This window comes from Cebus imitator, unplaced genomic scaffold, assembly GCF_001604975.1.
Source record: "Cebus imitator isolate Cc_AM_T3 unplaced genomic scaffold, Cebus_imitator-1.0 Scaffold380, whole genome shotgun sequence".
NCBI classification, from domain to species: Eukaryota; Metazoa; Chordata; class Mammalia; order Primates; family Cebidae; genus Cebus; species Cebus imitator.
The window spans coordinates 1,586,640-1,605,573 of record NW_016107695.1 but is presented as its reverse complement, the minus strand read 5'-3'; positions in this window follow the sequence as shown (position 1 = coordinate 1,605,573).

The following is an 18,934-nucleotide window of genomic DNA, read 5'->3' as shown; positions in this document are numbered from 1 at the left end:
CTGCACAGTGTTTGTTCTTTAGTGTGAGTGTGAGAACTGCACAGCGTTTGTTCTTTAGTGTGAGCGTGACCAGAACTGCACAGCGTTTGTTCTTTAGTGTGAGCATGAGCAGAACTGCACAGCGTTTGTTCTTTAGTGTGAGTGTGAGAACTGCACAGCGTTTGTTCTTTGGTGTCTGACTCCTTCCACTCAGCACAGAGCGGCTTCTATCAAAAACATGGAAAACAGCGAGAGCTGGGAGGATTAGAGTAGGTGACCTCGCACGCTGTTGGTGGGAGCGGAAAGTGGAGCTGCCTCTGTCAAGCTGCTTGGCAACACCTCGGAGTTAAGCACAGAGTTACCATGTGACCCAGCACCTCCCGTCCTAGGTGTGCACCCCAAACAATGGGAAACAGAGATGCAGGCAGATGCTGGCACCCCATGTTCATGGCATCAGCATTCCCAGCAGCTGAAAGCTGGGAGCAACCCCATCATCCGACAGGGGGATGGATGAGCGGAGTGTGATGTGCACACGGTGTCTGTCATCCCAGCAGAACACGCCATGGCACCCTGAATCCACAGGCTGGCTCCTGGCATGACATCTGAGGGGCTGCATGGGGAGGGACCTGTCTCACCTGGGAGGTGGGTGTGCTGCTGTGTTCCAGAAGGCACTGGCCCTGAGCCCCTGGCCCACCTGTGCAGGTAGCTCTGCACAGATGCAGGAGGCTCCGGGGTTTTGCTCCCTAACTCCCTTGCTCCAGGTGTGAGTGCCAATAGAGGCCTAAGGACTTTCAGAGTGAGCTAAGAGGACCTGTTCCTACAGCAGCTCTTAGATGGCGTAAGTGGAGGAGCTGGGTGCTCAATGGCATGTTCTGGAATGTCCCGGCCTGGGAGAGGACTCTGAGGGATGAGGGGTAGGCAGTGAGCGATCATACTTCTTAGAGAGACTCCTCTTTTGTGGGGCCTCATCTGCTCCCCAATTTTCTTCCATTTTAGGTGGGGAAGGTCTAGGGACACCCCAGATGCTGCAGGTTGGGGGTTGGTTTGCAGGGTCTCAGAACACAGCCAAGGGCTCTCCAAATGCTTCTTTGATGCTGGTGCCTCCAGTAAAGCTACAATTTAAATCACAAGTTTAAGAACACCTCCTCCCCAGGCACATAGGCAGCTGCGCATTGCTTAGAGGGCTGGCCTTGCTCCCTGGAGGATGCATGTGGGCCTCGGTGGAGTCGGAAAAGTGCCTTCAACAAATGCCAACACTGGCACAGGATGTGTGTGAGGGTCTGCCCCAGAACCCTGCGAGGCCGGAGACCCAGGAGATGGTCCCCGCAAAGCACCTGGCTGGGGGAATGTGGGCATGTTGGAGGCTGATTGCACAGGGTGCACGGCCAGCCGTGAGAAGACCACAGGTTGGCATCCCTGACAGTGTTAACACTGGGTCGTCCCGGCTGGACACCTGGAGACGAGGCTGTGATGACCCTGCCCTGAAGGAAACCATCCCCCTGCACCTGCCAAGACCTGTGAGGTGGGGGTGAGTGCAGCCCCAGACCTGGCGTTTCTTTCAGTTCTTATCTGGCCATCTGTGCGCTCGCAGCAGTTAAGGGCCATGATCCACTGGCTCCACAGCAGGCTCAGGTGTTTCCACTTCAGACTTGAAAGGCCCGAAGCAATTAACTCCAGGGAAGCGTCTGAGGTAGGCGGGGTCCTGTCCTGCCAATGCCGGGGCAGCAGGAGCTTGCGGGAGCTTCCCAAAGCTGGGCCCCATGGGGCACTGTGGACCCCCCAGGGCTTCCTGCACCCTTCACTCATTCATCAGGCCGTGGGCCAGCACCGGCAATGCTCCCCTGTGCTGGGGAAGCAGAGGTGATGCCGGCCAGCAGCAGCGTGGTGTTGGAGGAGCCCCGGGGTGCGGGGAGGTGAGGAGCCGCAGTGGGTGCAGTAGGGATGCGTCTGTGGGAATAGCAGCCCCTGACGTGGTGCCAGCAGCTGTGCCATGCACTCCACAGACACAGCGACCCGCCTTGTCCGTGTGTGACATGCACTGGAGTCTAACCTGAGCCCCACCCTCCTCAAAGGACACCCGCTGAGGACTTGTGGCTGGAGGAGCGAAGGAGGCGGCTTTCACGGGAGCCAGAGCCCAGCTCAGTGCCTGTCTTGGCTCCCAAGCTCATCTCCGGGTTGACCCCCTGTGTCTTTCACCCAATCTTCCCAGGCTCCTACAGCACCCTCGCCAACCCCCACCGCCTCACACCCCTGTGCCTGTTCCTGCCACTTCTTTCTCTTCACCCCTGCTGTGAGCAATGAAAGCCTACACATCCTTTAAAACCCTGCCCAAACATCCCCTTCTGTGAGCCTTCCCACCCTGCATCCCCACCTGTGCTCTGGCCCACCACGCTGCCTGGGAGCTGCTCTGCTGATGGCCCGGCTCCTGTGATCGTAAGCTCCCAGGTCAGGACCAAGGTCTCACACTGCCCGGCTCAGACTCCACGCAGCCCCCACCCCAGTGAACACCCCTTTATTTTACAGCAAAGGCATTTAAATGGAAAAGGGGCTCATGGAAGTGCTCACTGAGCACAGGTGTCAGGGCAGAGCAGGGGGGCAGGGGAGCCCTGGGTCTCCAGGTGCAGGGGAAGCTTAATTCTTTTTGCAAAGCAGGAGGTGGAGGCAGAGGTTGGACCCAAAGCTGTGTCAGCACCCGGGGTGCGGCATCTTCCGGGGCAGCCGAGACGGGCGTGTTCTGGGGAGGAGCTGATAGCAAGTGGGAAGGTGGCCAGAGGTCACATAGATGCAGATAGAGAGGCTTCTGCTGTGACCGGAAGGTCACAGTGACCTTGAAGGCAGCAGGTTCAGGTGGGTGGGGGGGCTGAGGCCAGGAATGGGTTGGGAAAGAGTTTGGAGAAGTTAGGAGATTCCTGTGTCCGAGGAAGGAACAGTCGTCTGCCCTGTCCCTCTGCCCCTTTGGCTCCTGCTGCTCTCCTCCCTGCCCGCTAAGCTCTGGCCACACCGGCCTCTGTCCCCCCACCTGGAAAGCCTTCTTCCTGCCTCATTCTCTGACACCTGGTTTGAGTCCCCCAGGCTGCACTAGGTCTCCTGGCTGTCGGAGGTGGATCCACTCAGTGCCCTTGACCCAGCGTCCTGTCTCCTAGAACTGACCACACCTGGCGTGACCTGTTGGCTGTCTCACCTTCCCCAGCGGTGGGCACCAGGGCTGTTCTGCTCCCTGCAACCCCATCGCCAAAGCTGCCCAGCAGCAGGCGCTCAATAAAGGTGCGTGTGGGATACAGGATTCTTTAGCCGGAGTTAGCCATTCTTGGCTCAGCTTTTTTTCCTGTAAGATGCAAACTTGTTTCCTGTGTCTTCCTTGGAATTTCTCCTTTGAAGACTGGAAAGGAGCAGGGACTTCAACCTCACACTGCACTGGAATCTAGGGTTTCTCCACAGCACTGCTACACCACGGAGGGCGGTTTACCAAATTCCACCCCCGACTGCTGTCCCCACTCAGGGCTGCGCCAAATCCCCAGAACCAGGCTTCCTGCTGTGGAGAAACAGCGCAGGCACAGCGCGTCTGTGCTTTCCAGTCGTGGCCCATCCCCGTTAAGGTTGGTGGTCCAGCTCCTGGGCTGCACCGTGCCTTCCTGCTTTGCGGCTGTTTCTCAGACTTAGGCTCCCAGACTCAGGACTTGGGAACAAGCTGGGAGGGTTTTCTGAAAGCTGCACAGTGTGAATTACCCCTTGCCTGCCTCAGTGACACTGGAGCCACCTGGTGATAGGACCACTGGTGGGATGGGAGGGGACTGGACCCCTGCCCGGGACGCAGGTGCAGTGTGGCGCTCATCAGGGTGCCCAGGACGCAGGTGCAATGCGGCGCGCATCAGGGTTCCCGGGACGCAGGTGCGGTGCAGCGCGCAGCAGGGTGCCAGGCACATCCCCTGTCTGGTGGCTCCAGGGCTGGGTGGTTCCTCTTCGTTGACTCAACATTGCCATCTGGTGACTGTTCGGCGCTTCCCCACTTCCTGGGCTTCTACAGTTTTCCTGAACCATGGTGTGATGTCTGAGATTCCAGCTGAGCTAGGGGGCCCCTTCTGCATTGATACTGACAGTAACTCAGGAAAAGGAACTTTAGAAGAATTAATTAAAGCATTTAAAATACAATCACTCTGATTTGCAATTGATCTCAAAGATAAACTCCGACCCTAACTTGTAAATACTGCATAGTCTCTGAAAAAGGACAAGTTAGAAAGCAGCAGCTGTCAGGTCCGATGGAGCTCACCGGCACGGCTGTCAGTCCAGCGCTGCACACAGGCTGCAGGCCGACGCCCAGCCCAGAGCCAGGAGGGTGCTGCCCGCTGGGCCTGCCTGCAGCACCACCGCCTGGCCCGGAGCTGGCTAGGAAGGCAAAGGCTCAGGCCCCAGACCCCCTGGATCAGCCCCCAGATGCCTACACGCAGGGAGGGGTCGGATCTGCAGGCCAAGCTCTTCCTCTGACTCAGTTACCCAGAGCTGGAGGCACGCGGAAGAAGGCTGTGGAGCCCACGCTGCGGTTTCATTTTCCGAAGGAAGAGTAATTATCCAATAATCATTACCTGGGTGACAGAGCCAGACCCTGTCTGAAAACAAACAAAAAAAAAAAACAAAAGAAGTGTATAAAACAGCTTCTGTCGGCCAAGTCTAACGTGTGCTCTCCCATCTGATCATGAATACTGGGGACAGCGTGTCCAGGGTTCCTGTGGAATTGTTGCTGGGGACACCTGCTCGCGTTCTCAGGCACAGTGGAGGAGCCTGCAGTGGGGACTGTCACGTGCTCACTGTGTGGTCAGAACTGCCACCTGTTGACGGCTGGTCCTCAGCTCTGCCTCCTGCACCAGCATCCATGAAGGAGGCCACTGCGGGCTCCTCCTGACTACTGAGAGCTGGGGCCCCACGAGCGTGGCCTCCGCGGTGCTGCACCCCTGTTGGCTGACCTTTGGTCTGTGGAATGCTTGTTGGTGGCTCAGTGTCAGGTTCCTGGAGAACTCAGTGACATGCGAAGCTCTCAGACCAGACGCCCCTGACCCGGTAGGCTCTGGGTGGAAATCCAGCCCTGCCTCTCCCCTGGACACATGGCTGGGATGCTAAGCAAAGAGAGTGAAGGTGACACGGCGTCCCATCCTAGAAAACTCCCTGAACCCTGGAGAGCATGGGGCATGGCCTCAGCTGCCTCTCCTAAGGTGTCACACAGGGACCGAGCCCCCAAGCCACTCTCCTATCCTCCTGCACACTCTGGGGAGGCCAGAGCTGGGGTCCCATGAGGCTCTAGACACGGGCCAAGTGAGGGGCGGAAGCTGTGGCCGCTGGGATGAGGCCACAGGGATTGGAGAGCCCCTTCACCTGCAGGGCTGGACCTGTGTGCTTTCTCCACACATCCCAGGACCCAGGAGCACCAGAGCAGACCTTGCAGCCGGGCCCTGGGGACAGGGCAGGTGCCTTTCTAATTATTGCTGTTCACACAACCTTGCTTGTTACTGAACACTGGCAAAGCATGGAGAACCTTGAGTTAGGCAAGAATCCAACTTGGTTCACAGAATCCTTTTACCTAAGGCTGGCCCTGGCCTTGGTGCGAGGTCCTGCAGCTGTGCGCACCCCTGCTAGGAGGAGTTCCCACAGGAATGGTCAAGGCCTCTATTCCTCACCTGCTGATGAGGCAGGTACAATCTCTACAGAAAGGAGAGCAGGGAGGCTGGGCGGGGCGGGTGGGGCAGCAGGGCTGGTACAGAAGAAACCTGCGGCCGGTGATCTGAAGGTGGCGCAGGCATGCGGGCTCCAGCGTGGACGTCCAGCCACCGTGCAGCCCCACTGCTGGGCGGGTCTTGGGGCTGGAGGCTGAGGGAGGGAGAATCTGAGAGTCCCTGCGTCTCTGACTCTGGGCCAGAATGATGAGCAGGTCAAGCCCAACCCAGCCTGGGCGTGTGTGCGAGACTCAGGGCGCAGGGGTGGGAGTCCTACGGGGTGGGGGTGTGAGGGAAGCGAAATAAGTGGAATGAGTGATGTATATGTCTGCGTCCATTCCCACTCCTGATACTTCAGACTGGGCCATTTTTAAACAATGGAAATTTATTTCTCACTGTTCTGGATGCAGAGAAGTTGGAGATGAAGGTGCAGCAGGTGCCGGGTAGGGTGAGGGCCCGTCTTTGCCTCCGAGCCGGCACCTGTGGTTGTGTCCTGCCATCGCAGCAGGTGGGGGCAGAGGGGAGCTCTCTCCCTCAGCCCTCTTACGAGGGCCCGGATCGCCTCCGTGAGGGCAGAGCCCCCGTGGCCTAATCCCCTTCTTTCCATGCCTCCATCTTCTCACCTTGAGGCTTAAGTTCCAACACGTAAATTCTGGAGAAACGCATACACTCAACCTATAGCAGTGTGTGAGCAAGGGAGACGCAAGCTTCCCTCGAAATTCCTGGGATGCCACAGCTTTATTTCAGGGGAGGCTCATGACCCTCGAGAGCAGGTGACAGGCACTCCATATGGCCTGGTGATCTGGGCTGAGTGACACACTTCTTCACAGGCCAGTCTCTCCCACACAAGGCCACGCCGTGGGCACCACTCAGGTCAGCATGTCAGAGGCACACCTGCACCCCTTTTCACCACAGCACCTCTCACAAAGGCCAAGATGTGACACCAGCCCAAATGCCCAACACTGGAGGAGTGGACAGAGAAAATGTGGTGGATATGTATAGACAAGAGAACACTCCTCGGCCATAAAAGGACCCAGTCCTGTCGTCAGAGGCAACAGGACGAACCACGAGGACTTCACATCACATGGAATAAGCCAGGCACAGAAGGACAAATACCACGTGATCTCATTCACACGTGCAAGCTAAAGAGGTGTTCTGGTGGAAATAGAGAGTCGAGGCGTGCTCACCAGAGCGTGGGGAGCTGCAGGGAGCGGGAGAGTTGGAGTCTATCTGCACTTACGGGGAGTCAGTTCCGGTGTTGCCGGCAGGATGGTGAGAGCCGACAACAGTGTACATTTCAAAATAGAAGACAGCATTTGAGGGCTCTCATCATAAAGCAACAATGCATGTTTAAGATAATGAATGGGCATACCAATGACCTGATTCGATCATTGCACAATGGATACATGTACCAAAATATCACGTTGTATCCCATAAGCATGTACAATTATGTCAATTATCTTAAAAATTAAGAAATTGTTTATCTCTCAATCTAAATACAATCAGGAGTCACTTAATAATGGGGACATGTTCTGAGAAATGAATCATTAGGAGATTTTGTCTCTGTGGGAAGGTCATGGAGTGTAGTACACATGTATAGGCAGCATAGCCCCGCCCTCCACGAGAGGACGCACGGTACAGCACCCCCGCCTGACAAGAGGCCATAGGGCATGGCCCCCACCACGAGAGGCCGCACGGTACAGCACCCCCCCCCCCGACAAGAAGCTACAGGGCACGGCCCCCACCACGAGAGGCCGCAACACCCCCCCCCCCCCAGGAGAGGCTGCATGGCACAGCATGCACAGCACCCCCCACACGAGAGGCCACAAGGCACAGCACCCCCTCCCAGGAGAGCCCGCACGGCACAGCCCCCCAAAGAGAGGCCGCACGGCATAGCCCACTGCCCCTAGGCCACATACCCGTGCAGTGTGTGACTGTGCTGAACACCACAGACAACTGTAACACAACGGCAAGTGCTGGTGTGCCTAAACACACCTGAGCAGAGGGAAGGGACAGGAAAAGGTGGTAGATCGTCTCCTGGGACCACCGTTTTGGACGCAGTCTGAGCTCCAGCGAAACAGTGCCTGGCGCATGACTGTAACAACGTCACTGACGATTTCGGTTGCTCCTGCTTCAACAGAGCACCTAACAACTGGGACAACCAACAAGATCCATCTAGAAGTACAGGGTCCCACCAATGCTGCCTAACTTGTTATTACTCTCAATGGAACATAGATTGTGTGAAAATCTTAATTATGACAACTGAATTAGCATTTGCTGAGAGAAAGGCAAGAGTGTAGAATAAATATGTAATTATTATGTTTATTGTGCCCATGTTCATCCAACTATCACCAACTGCTCAACAAAATATTCTGATTTGTGCTGTAATAACTAAATTCAGTTATTTTTTTTATATTTTGTCAACATTTTAATTATGTGAAACCTATATACCTTTGAACACATTTTAGACATTTTGTTATTATCAAGGTTTGTCTGTCAAGGTTTTAAAAGGAGAGAATGTGGCTCGTCTGCTTTTCTTTTCATAGCCTCTAACTCTTCAGAGCTGCGGCCTGTGACCCCACAGGCTGAGACACTCCCCTCCTAGCCCATCACGAGAAGCTGGACTGAGCCTTTCACAGCAGAGCCTGGGCTATTCCCCCTTCGCTAACACATATTCCCACGTCCTCCCAGACTTCACACCTGCATTGAGCTCTGCAACGTGCCATTGGCTGGTCGGGCACCTCCTTCCCATTTCTTCCTCAGTTCACACCATGTTCTCCTCATGCCTCCTGTAGGTGGGGTGTCACGTCCATCCCTGTTGCTGTTGAACACCAAGCACCTGCCACAGAAGACCACACCTAGGCTGTGCTGAATGGTGGCTTCATAGGGATTATGCTCTTGGATGCAATTTTGCTGAATTTGTCATTTATTCAAAGTTTGTGTATTCTTAGTGTCAGAAATGATCTTTAAACTTCCACTTAAAAACATTTAAAATATGTTATCATTGCTTTTTCTTGCTTCCTTTGTGTATATGATTCAAAAGCCTTGCATTTGGAGATGAAACAGTCATATGCGTGGAGGCATGAACCCTCACCATCTGCAGAATTACACTGTCAGACCAGGACGTCTAAGAAGGAAGAGGGGGAAACCAGAAGCAGTCAGGAAATGAGAACATTGCGGGATTGAAGGCATATTCCTCGGTAAAAGATCTAGAAACGAATTCAGTATTTCTTTAAAAAGGTCTCAGCAGTGTTGAAAAAAACTTATTCAAACTATTAAAGAGTGGTGAGGAAGGCTTCATTCAGGACCACGCCGTAGGTAAGGGAGTGTGGCAACAGGGCTTGCAGTGGGGGACTGAGGGGCCTCCGCTCACAACACAGCACGGAGAAGGGGAACTTACAGCCAGAAGGCAGCGCGGGGGTCCCAGGACGGAAAGTTCCTGAGAGGAGACATCAGGGGTCCGGGGATTTGGGCTACATTGACGCAGCAGGATTCTTGCTGAAGTCTGGGCAGGGTGATCAGGTGTTTCCTGAGACATGGTATGTGATGAGGAAATGGATCGGATATTGAAGGTGATCAGATACCAGGGGTGGAGGCTCTTGGCAAACTGACTTTGTTACTAAACCTGGACTTTGCAAGGGGGTGCATGGTGGTGGGCCTAGAAGGTTCAGGAGCCTGACTCAGCTGTGCCCAAGCAAAGGCTGTCAGTAGTCAGGAAGGCCTGAAACCCAAGGTAGAAACCTAACACGGGGAGGGAATCTGGAGGGAAGCTCATCCACCTCTGGTGTGCTTACATCACAAGAAAAAGCAGCCAAGGATTATAACCAGAAATTGGAGGAAACATTTCAGCATCATCCTCATATAAAACGTAGAGCTCGTCGTCGACATCTACCAAAATCTGTCTACAGCCAAATTCAGGAACAGCGCGTCATGAAAGAAGCTCGTCGATGGAAGGGAGTGAATTGTATTAAACACAGCAAGCCTGGATCTGTGCCAGTTGGTCAGAGAAGAAGAAACACATAGTGGCAGTTGTAAAATAATTGGCATTCCTAACAATCCTGATGTATAATTATTTCTTACTTTTGATTTGAGAACTCTACAGATAAAAGTATTGGGACTAGATTAATTGCAAAAAAAAAAGAAAAGAAAAAGTGTGTCTTCGGAGGAACAGAGGAGTAAAGTGACCAGGCCGTGATCCCCCAGGGAGTGTCACTGGGAGCATCGTGGGGAATGTCACGGGGAGCGTCGCTGGGAGTGTTGCGGGGAGTGGCAACGGGGCGAGCCCCAGATTCCGGAGATTCCAAGTCCTCTGCTAGCCACTCAGCTGAGCCAACGTCACATTCACTCTCAGAAGGTGGCTGGTGCCCTCTGCGGTCTGCGGTCCCAGGAGGCCTCAGCAGAGCCCTGCTCCCACCATGAAAAATGGCTGGCAGAGTTTCGGGAGGGCACCCCCCATCCTCAAGGGCTGGGGATCCTCCTGAAGAAAGATCTCACTCTCTAGGGATGCAGAGTCTACCCAGTTTCCCCACATTGGCTTCATCTGCCCATGCTTTTTGTTGTTACTAGGATTTTATAGCAAATCTCTGACCCTGTGTCATTTCACTGCCATGCAATTCCACCTGCTTCTCTAAAAGACATGGAATTTTTCCTGTACAAACAAATTGCCACAATCACACGTGGTAATGTTATCAATATTTCTTTCATATCTAGTAATTCGTCCATAATCAATCTTTTCTTCTCTTTTCTTTTTGAGACAGAGTCTCACTCTGTTGTCCAGGCTGGAGTGCAGTGGCATGATCTCAGCTCACTGCAGCCTCTACCTCCCAGGCTGAAGTGATTCTCCTGCCTCAGCCTCCCAAGTAGCTGGGATTACAGGTATTCACCACCACACTCAGCTAATTTTGGTATTTTTGGTAGAGATGAGGTTTTGACATGTTACCCAGGCCGGTCTCAAACTCCTGAGCTCAAGTGATCCACTCACCTTGGCCTCCCAAAGTGCTAGGATTACAGGTGTGAGCCACCATGCCCAATCTTTTTTGATGAACTAAAAGTGTATTTTAACAATTGTATTCAGTTTTTAAACTTAATACTGAGAAAGAAAAAGAGCAGCAGGAAGCACCCAGGAGCTGCCCCGGAGCTCCCAGCTGAATCTGCTGCTTTGGTGGACGGGCAGAGGCTCACAGAAGCCCATGTGAAGCCAGGCCACTCTGCACCCCACAGACACCACATGCTGGTCTCTGATTAAAGGGATGTCGGCCTTCATCCTTGACCTTTGGGAGTTTGGTTATTAAATGCATTGAGGCAGTCTTTGGGTTAAATCTGGCTAGTGTTCTAAACCTTTCTTGTACTTGGACATCGATATCTTTCTCTAGGTTTAGGAACTTTTCTGTTATTATCTCTCTGAGTAAACTTTCTGCTCCTGTCTCTTTCTTTCCCTCCTCTTTAAGGCCAATAACTCTTAGATTTGCTCTTTTGAGGCTATTTTCTAGATCTTCTAGGCATGCTTCATTTTTCTTTATTCTTTTATTTGGTTTCCTCTGATTGTGTATTTTTAAATAGCCTGACTTCATGCTCACTAATTCTTTCTTCTGGTTGGTTGATTCTGCTATTAAGAGACTCTGACATATTCTTCAATATGTCAACTGAATTTTTCAACTCCAGAATTTCTGCTTGATTCTTTTTAATAATTTTAATTATTTCAATCTTTTTGTTAAATTTACCTGATAGGATTCTGAATTCCTTCTCTGTGTTATCTCAAATTTCTTTGAGTTTCTTCAAAACCGTCTTTTGAATTCTTTCTCTAAAAGGTCACATGCCTTTTTCTCCTGAATTGGTCCCTGGTGGCTGATTGAGTTTGTTTGGTGTGGTCATGTTTTCTTGGATGGTGTTGACGCTTGTGAGTGTGCACTGGTGTCTACAGACAACAAAGGTACTGCCTCTGTGTTCTTGGGTAAGATCTGAAAGAACTCTCTGGTTACCAGGCACAGACTCCTGTTCTCTTCTCTTAGTTTCTCCCAAACAAATGTAATCTCTCTGTCTCTGTGGCACCTGGAACTGGGAGTGGGGTGACACAAGCACCCCTGTGGCTACCACTGCTGGGATGGCTCTGGGTCAGACCTTCAGCCACACAGCGCTGGGTTTCGCCCAAGGTCTGTTATAACCACTATCTGGCTACCGCCTATGTTCGCTCAAGGCCTGACAGCTCTGCAGTCAGCAGGTGGTGAAGCCAGGTAGGCTTGTGGCCTTCTCTTCAGGGCAATGAGTTCCCCCGGGCCCAAGGCAGCTCCAGAGATGCTGTCCCAGAGCCAGGGATTGGAATAGAAAATCTTAGACGTCTACCTGCTATTGTATTCTGCTGTGGCTGAGCTGACGCTCAGAACGCAAGATGCAGTTCTTCCCCCTTTAGTCCTCTTTCTGCAGGGAGAGAAGCTGCATCCCATGGCCACCACCGTGGGCCCACGGGAATACTGCCAGGCTGCTGCCAGTGCTCCCCAAAGCCCAGGGACTCCTCAGTCAGCTTGTGGTGAATGCTGCCTAGCCTGGGACTCACCTTTCCAGGCAGTGGGCTCCCCTCTGGCCCAGGACAGGTCCAGAAATGCTGCCCAAGAGCCAAAGCCCAGAGTTGAGACCCCAAGAGCCCACTTGATGCTCTGTCCCACCGTAGCTGAGCTGGTACCTAAGGTACAAGGCAACGTCCCCTTTGCTTTTCCCTCTGCTCTTCTCAAGCAGGAGTCTCGCCCTGCAGCCACCCCAGCAGGGAATGTGCCAGGTCACACCTGAAGCCAGCAGGTCTGAGTCTCACCCAAGGCCTGTAGGAAGCTGCTGGGTATCGCCATGCTCCTTTATGGCCCAAGGGCTCCTCAGTCAGTAGGACCATGTCTTTGAATAGGGCAATTGCCTTTTTTCTTTTTTTTTTCTGAGACAGAGTCTCGCTCTGTCGCCCAGGCTGCAGTACAGTGGCATGATCTCAGCTCACTTCGACCTCCGCCTCCCAGTTTCAAGCAATTCTCCCGCCTCAGGGCAGTGCTCTGTGCTGAGACAGCTGGAGAGCATGGAGTTTCCGACTGGGCTGGGGCTTTTGCACAACATGATCTGGCTGAGCCGGAGCAGCCTTGATCTCAGATGCGGTCGTTCATGGACAGGTTCATCATAGTGCTGCGGACAGATGCCTGAGGACCCTGAGTGGTCCCATTCTACACCTTCCTTACCATGATGCAGACAGCAAGGGTGGTCCACTTTTCCTGAATATGCAAAAAATATCAACTCCATTAGACTTGTGTCCAGTTAACCATCCAAACAGAGCTGAGAAGTCCTGCTTTGGAATTGAGAAGAGAGGAAGCATTCCCAGTGCCGCGGCCTCGGCAGGCTTAACCCTGGTGGCTCCCCTGACTGAATGAACAGCCTGGCTCACAGCAGGCCCGTAAACCATCCTAAAGCCTTCCGTCAATCAAATTGTGTGGATTAAATACAACAGCAGAGGAGTGATCTTGAGAACTATCTAATAATATTGTGATTGCTTTGAAGACTAGGTGAAAATATCAAAGGAGGCTAATCTAATCTCCTTCCCACCCAAATGTGAATAGACAGTATTTGATTCCCCCTGAGAACTGGGGATCTTTGGGAGCTGGCTCCACTAATCACTCTTCCTGTGGCAATATAGAGGCCTGATTAAAGATTCTAGGGGCTGGAGAACATTGCCTCCTAGAACACATGGGCGGTAGAAAACTGAGCTCTGGAGTGGACGTGATGCTGTTACTGGGCAGTACTCCTGCTTTCTCTGGGAGGACTGGATGGAAGCTTTACTAACCACATGCGAAAGGCACTGCCTCTATTTTTCTTCCTCTATACATGTTCTACCAGAGGTTCACACAGACTTAGGGAGGTGGTTTCTGTTGTGGAAGATCAGGTTTCCCAAATGGTATGTAGAATATCTAGGGCTCACACATAGTGTAAATGCATGGTTCATGTACACAGTGTACACATAGCCCAAATGCATGGTTCATGTACACTGTGTACATATTGTGTAAATGCATGGTTCATGTACACCATGTACACATAGTGTAAATGCATGGCTCATGTACACCATGTACACATAGTGTAAATGCATGGCTCATGTACACCATGTACACATAGCATAAATACATGCCTCACATACACTGTGTACACACAACTGAAATATATCCTTCATGTAAACCATGTACACATAGCCCAGACACATGCTTCAAGTACCCTGTGTACACATAGCTTCATGTACACCTTATACACATAGCCTAGAGGGAAGTTTAACAATGTTTTACATAATTTGGGGCATAAAACAAAATTCGTGTACATCAAGCCATCAGAAGGCAAAGGTGTCACTGTCTCAGCCCCACATGTAGCCCACATAAAGATAAGCTAGGACTGTTTGGCAACACCATCACTCCTGTCTGAATTTATATGCTGCCAATAGGCGGTCATTTTCTTATGCTTACTTACACAGTACCTAACAGTAAGGAGCACTCCATACCATTAAAACAGTGAAGAGTAATGAGTCTGGAGTAGTGAGCAGCACGGCAGCATCGGCCCTCAGACAGCAGCCACAGAGAACAGCGGCATCTTCGGTATCCACCGACTGTGCTGGGTTTAGTTAAAAGGTTACCGTATGTCATGGTCCCTTTGCCGAATAAACTGTGTGTTTCACATCTGTGTTTCGACTCTGACTTGTCACATGAAGACAGTGTAGAATTCTTTGCTGTGGTGTCATATCTGTGCTCAAAAATGTTTGGATTTCGAACATTTTGGATTTGGGATTTTCGGGATGCTTAACCTGTGGCAGACACTAAACTCGTATTTGTGGTGTGGAACACACGTGCAGTGAGTGCCGACTACCTCCGAAGCATGTGCACAGGCTGTATATGAGGTCTTCCCAAATTTACACTCCAGGAGCCTACAGTCTAGCAAGAGGCGAGAGAAACATAAACAACGGAAGTCAAAAGTGGCCTGATGGAAATGCAGATGCTGAAAATGGGTTCCCATCATGGGTGCTTTCTCATCTCCAAGTCAAGAGTATCATGTTTCTTTCCAAATCACATGGATCACACAATTTTAAGATGAAAGACAGGCTCCCAGGGTCTCCCAGCCCTGGAGGCTCCACATGGAATCTCAGAATCACTGGGGGAGCCCGGAGCACGCTGACCCCAGCTCCACCTGGGCTTGGACCTACTGGATGCATTTCCCACTGCTGCTGAAACAAATCACCACAAATGCAGTGACTGCTCCCGATCAGATGTGGTGGCTGATTTAGCTGAGACATAGGACTGTAAGCCTCTCACCCTGAAGGGGGCGTGTGAACAAAGAAATGTGGTGACATACTGTGCTTTAAAACAGGGAGAGGACGAGGGAAGGATTCGAGAATGAAATTCCGAATATATTTTCTGAAAGGGGAACAATGTGTGAATCACCGTAAATAACAGAAATATAAACGTCTTTCCTATTTGGCTTTGAGGTGTATTCTGTAATTTTTGTCTTGCTTTGAAAGAATATCTTCCAAAATGTGTTCATTGGTTTAATATTTGAAGAATCATTATTCTCTGAGCCACACATCTACAGAAAGTATAAAATGTCCAGGATTAAATTTTACAAAAGAGTGATTAAAATGGCTAGCCCGTTGTGGTCACTCCTAGTGTGTGTATCCCAGGGTAAAGGTCTTAACTTCTTTACGGCAGTTTCCTCATAGGTAAAGTGAAGAGGATCACAGGGCCACCTCCCTCATAGTGACAGTGTGAGGTTTAAATGGCACGATGTATGTGCGCTGGCTATGAGAGCATTCCGCTCCATGGACAGAAGCCGTCTTTGTCCCCATCATCATTTTCATCATCACCGCCACTGTGCACTTAATCCTAGTGTAAGAGGGAAGGCTTGCAGGGGATTTAGCAGATTATGGGATTTTGAGCCTTTCCCTATGGATTTTAAAACATCTGAATCTTACAGCAGATTAGACATGGAATTGAGCTGTGAGGTTTTTGGAAGAATTAATACCTACATACCTGTCCTTAGACTTGTGTGGGGCACATGCTTCTCTGGCACATTCCCCTTGGTGACAAGATTCACTCACTGATTTTCTCTTCCGCATCTTCATGTTGGGATGGGATGTCTGTGTCCTTTGACATGGTGTTGAATGTTTAAATACAGGTTTTGTGGCATTGCAGAAGGTCTCGGAGGACCCTGAGCTGGTGTCTGCATTTAACCCCCCTACAGAGGTGGTTGTGGTGCTAGAAGTGTTCTCACCAGAGTGCCGGACACCTCACTGTGGGTTTCTAAACACAAAAAGTGGAGTTTCTGGATCATTTGTTCGATTTTTAATTTTTTGAGGAACCTCCATATCGCCCTCCACACGGTGGCTGCATCAACACTGTGCAAAGCTTCCAGTTTATCCAAAGAATGAGGCCTCTGTCGTGTCCGAGGTGCCATGTGGGCGCAGATCCCTGTCCAGGCACAGCCCCGAATCCCGTGACAAGTGTGGCCTGCACTTCCCACAATATCGTGTAGACGGGAATTTTCTTCAGCAGGGCGGTAATGTTAACTGAGTTCTCTGAGTTAGTTAAAAGAGGGGAAAAGCTACCCTAGAAAAACTGTAGTTTCTTTGTTCTGTTTTGTTTTGTTTTCTTTCAAAAATTCACAGCTTTCTTGACAATCTTACAACTGCAGGAAGTGAATGTTATAGGTTCAGTAACACCCAGCAGGCGTCAGTCCCCGCACCAAAACTCAGTCCAGCTGGATCACAGTGTAACTTTTAACAGTGAAACCATAAAATACTAGAAGGAAAATGAAACATACACGATTAATATTGGGGTAGAGAAGGTATGACCCAAACCCCAAAAGACATAAAAGAAAAAGTTGGCATTTACCATGTAAATATAAAAACATTCCTGACAGGAGGAAGAGTGTAAACAAAGTCAAACACAAACATTCAACTAGAAAAGGTATTTTAACAAACATGGAAAATAAAAGACTCACAACTCCAATACACATGCACATTAATAAGGAATGAAATATTGAAAAATGGCAAAGATACAGAGAAAGAGACCAAGGGCCATTAAATATTTAAAAATACACCGAACCTCACATGATTAAGGGTGGTTTGTTCAAATGATGTCAAATCAGTCTACGCATCCATTGGTAGTGAGGTAAGCCCTTCCCATCATTGACGTGAGGATGTGCAGCCAGGACTCTCATTTACCATTGGGGGAGGGTAACCTGGCCTCAATTTGAAGATCAATTGGCAATATCTTTTAGAATTATAAACGCTTTTGCTCTTTGGCTCAGCAACTCAACCCATTTGCACAGAGGTGTTGACTGCAGAATTTGTTCACTTCACACCATGACATGGGCCATTGTCTTTCCTTAAACTCCAGCTCCATAGGGCTCCCACAAATTACCAGTGTCACAAAGCAACGTATGGTCTTACCTGGGACAGATATAATGCATCTTAAGCCATGAAAATGGGCTAAGGGCTAAATCTTATAAATATTTTCCTGCCCTGGACGTTTAGGGCAAGGAAAGGAATGTTTGCTCTCTTATTGAATTCCACATCATCTCAGTTTGGCAGTCAGTCAAAGCTCTGACTTTCCTCCTGGGATCGTATGATCTCACATAGGAAGCGTGACAAGCTGAGAATTCCCAGCTACGTGGAGACCCAAGCTGAAAGCGTCCTAACCCGTGCTGGAGGGTCTCCGGCTCCACTGCTGTCTTGTTGGTTGCTTTCTCTTCCTTGCCGTTTTCCTGGCACAGTTACGTGGATTACTTGATGAGATTATTGGGGTTATTTTTTCAGAAGCACCCCTGACATCACAGGGGTTGTTGCCAGTGGCAGGGGCACGTCGCAGGAGCTTTTGTGTCTCTCCTACCTTCCGCAGGCTGCTCTCTGAGGCCAGCTCCATGCCAGGAAACACCACTGGGACTCGTCTGTCACCCCAGCTCTGCGGTCACAACCTGTTGTCCGTCTCAGGTGCCATCAGTTGCATGTCTCAGACAGAATTTTAACTTCATCAAATTGTGGTAGGAGGAATCCTAGACACCATGTGAAATGACTCCTTCATTTTCTAGGTGAGGACCTTGAAAGCCAGCAGCATTTCATAGGGTTTAACAACATGGGAGAGGAAACACCCACCCCTGGCCAGCCCCACAGAACAGCACAAGCTTGCTAGTGAATAGCCCTGACTACCACACAGCACTGGACAGAGCATTGCAGCTTTGAGAATGTGAGTTCCTGACCTTGAGCTTTGCTCCATGAACCTCTGCAGGTGACCAGCCTTCAGGGCCGCCCTTGAAGGCAGCAATTCTAGAGAATGGACGGTACGTAGCTCCTGCTGCACAGCTGGGAGAGCTACTTAAAGGGAGCCATCAGGTAAGGTCCAGTTCACACTTCGATGTCTAAGTCTCTGTCTTTGCTTGTCAGAACAGAAGTCACTGCATGATCACTAGGCTTTGCTAGTGCAATGTGGTGTATTTTAAATCCTTACAAATGCTGCAGACTTATTTCCATAGAGGCACCACTGATATGCAGATAAAACAGCGCCTTTCAGCAAGTTTGAAGCTGCGTGGAGCAGTGATTATCTGCAGGGGTGAGCCTACGATGATGAAGCGCCACACGTGCTCACGGATCAGAGGGCAGGGAGTGTGGTTTCTCTTGAGAACAGAAAACTGAAGCATCTCATCCTCGTGACACAATTCTCACAACAGCGGTTCTGGCCCCTTCTGTTAGTGATGAACAGGTTGTGCAAAAAGAAGAAAAAAAATCTGGCCTCCTAAGCACATAACCCCATGTTGTAAAAAACCCCAGAATATCCCAGTGAGATTAGAATGAACGTGTTATTTCCAAGTAAGTTCCACTTTGTATAAGCACTTCATTCTGTGCTTCAGAATGATGTTCCTAATTATGGATGTTATGTCTGTGAGACAACTGTTAAAAGAAAAACCTTAGACAAGGCCAGGCAGGGTGGCTCAGGTCTGTAATCCCAGCACTTTGGGAGGCTGAGGCAGGAGGCTTGCTTGAGCCCAGGAGTTTGAGACCAGCTTGGCAACATGGAGAAACACTATCTCTCCAAAAATTAAAAAAAGAAAAAATAGCATGGTGTGGTGGTGCACGCCTATAGTCTCAGCTACTTGGGAGGCTGAGGTGGGAGGATCTCCTGGGCTGGGGAAGTTGAGGCTGCAGTGAGCTGTGATTAGAGCCACTGCACTCCAGCCTGGGCAATGGAGTGAGAGTCCATCTC